The sequence below is a fragment of the Hipposideros armiger genome, unplaced genomic scaffold (genome assembly GCF_001890085.2).
Source record: "Hipposideros armiger isolate ML-2016 unplaced genomic scaffold, ASM189008v1 scaffold_250, whole genome shotgun sequence".
In the NCBI taxonomy this organism is placed as follows: domain Eukaryota; kingdom Metazoa; phylum Chordata; class Mammalia; order Chiroptera; family Hipposideridae; genus Hipposideros; species Hipposideros armiger.
Window position 1 is genome coordinate 1,834,434 of NW_017731600.1, and position 2,462 is coordinate 1,836,895.

The following is a 2,462-nucleotide window of genomic DNA, read 5'->3' on the forward strand; positions in this document are numbered from 1 at the left end:
GCCATTAAAAAATGCAAATTAAAATCGTCTGGTTAGCTCAGGTGATTAGAGCACAGGCTCACAACACCAAGGTTGCCGGTTTGATTCCCACATGGGCCAAGGAGCTGCACCCTCCACAACTAGATTGAAGACAACTACTTAACTCGGAGCTGATGGGTCCTGGAAAAACACACTGTTCCCCAATAAAATTTCTTTTTTTTTTTCTAAAGGTTTTATTGGGGAAGGGAACATTGTGTTTTTCTAGGACCTGTCAGCTCCAAGTCAAGTTGTTGTCCTTCAATCTTAGTTGTGGAAGGCGCAGCTCATCTTCAAGTCCAGTCGCCACTTTCAACCTAGTGGCGTAGTCCACCATCCCATGCGTGAATCGAACCAGCAACCTTGTTGTTAACAGCATGCACTCTCACCAGCTGAGCCTCTGGCCACCCGTTAGCAGCTCAGTGGCAGCTTATCTCGGGGGCAGCTCACTGGCCCATGTGGGAATCGAACTGGTGACCCTGTTGCTCAGAGCTCGTGTTCTAACCAACTGAGCCACCCGGCCGGCCCAAAAAAATTTCTTAAAAAAAATTATCTAAAAAAAAAAAAGAAAATGCAAATTAAAGACACAACGAGATTTCACTACATACCTATCAGAGTGGTTAAAAAGACAACACAAAAAAAAACGGTGACAGCACCAAATGCTGATAAGTATGCTGAGAAACTGGATCACTTATATTTTACTGGTGGAAATGTAAAATGCTACAGCCCCTCTGGAAAACAGTTTGGTAATTTCTTATAAAATTAATTATGCAACAATTATGTGACTCAGAGATTGGACTCTTGGGCATTTATTTCAGAGAAGTAGCAACTTATATTCAGACAAAAATATGTAGACAAATGTTTATAGAAGCTTTGTTCATCATATCCAAAAATTGAAACAACCTAGATATCTTTCAATGAGTGAAAGGTTAAACTATGATAAGTCTCCATCATGAACTACGATTCAGAATTCAAAGGAACAAACAATTGATACATGCAGTAGTTTGGATAGATCTCTATAGAATTAGCTTAGTGAAAAAAGCCAGTCCCTAAGATTGCATATGATAATTGTTCATGTACATAATCTTGAAATGACATAATTATTGAAGTGGAGAACAGACTAGTTGTTGCCAGGGACTAGAGATGGTGGGGTCGGCGGAAGGGAAGTATGCTTGGGAACAAAAGGACAACATGAGGAATCTTTGTGATGATGGAAATGTTCTATATCTTGACTGTATCAATGTCAATATCCTCATTGTGATATTGTACAACAGATTTGCGAGATGTCACCATTGGGGGAAACTGGGTCAAAAGTACAAGGAATCTCTGTATATTATTTCTTACAATTGCATGTGAATCTACAATTATCAAAAAATAAAAAGTTGAATTTAAAAAAGCCAAAGAATTATCCTGATGAAATCTTTGTCCTGCAAAGATAAGAAGATCCTAAAAAACCTCCAAAGGAGGGAAAAATACTTTTATACATAAAAATATAGCAAACAAACCTGCAATAGAGTTTTCATCTGTAAAATAATGTGTCAGAAACAATGAAGCTAATAATAAATACATTAAGCAAAATAAAATTGTCATGACTAATGTCAACACAGCTCTCTGAGAATTGGATAGATCTTGTTGAAAAAAGGTAAATTGTGCTACTGAGGAATAACTATTTTAATCGAACTCTTGATTTTGTATAAATTCAGGCAAATGCACAGAGCCTTATGTATGTCATATAAGGTATACGCAGTTTCTTTAAAAAGCTGTGCCCAGAATCTCTTAAGAATTTATCTTGTCCTTTGCCTCAGGAAATAACTAATTTTAATAAATCAATAAAAGTTGATATAATTATATAAAGTAGTTTACCAGACTTCTTAGCAACTTTGAAATAAAGACATATACTACTAGATAATTAATATAATTTAAGGAAATCAGAAGGGAAATTACTGACTTCCTATAAAATTATGTAAAAGAGAACATTTCCTACTAACATATATATAACACATACTAACATAACATACATAACATATATGGTTAACAGTATAAGCTACACTTGTATATCAAATGCCTTTTTTGTTAAAGGAGAATGCTCAAAAATAAATAACCATGTTAAGAAATTTAAAATCATAGGAAATTAGAAAACCAATGTATATTAAGCACAATATTGATGAAGGATTTACCAGTGATAAGGGAGAATTAAAATGGAGAAATTTTATTAATTAAAAAATCAAGGGGGCGGCTGGGTGGCTCAGTTGGTTGGAGTGTGTGCCCTTAACAACAGGGTTGCTGGTTCAATTCCCACATGGGATGGTGGGCTGCGCCCTCCACAACTATTGGGTTGTCGGAAAAGTCATGGTGCATTTTTGCAATGAAAAACAGAAAAACTACATCATGACATTTTCGACAACCCAATAGATTAAAGGACAATGACTAGACTTGAAGCTGATGAG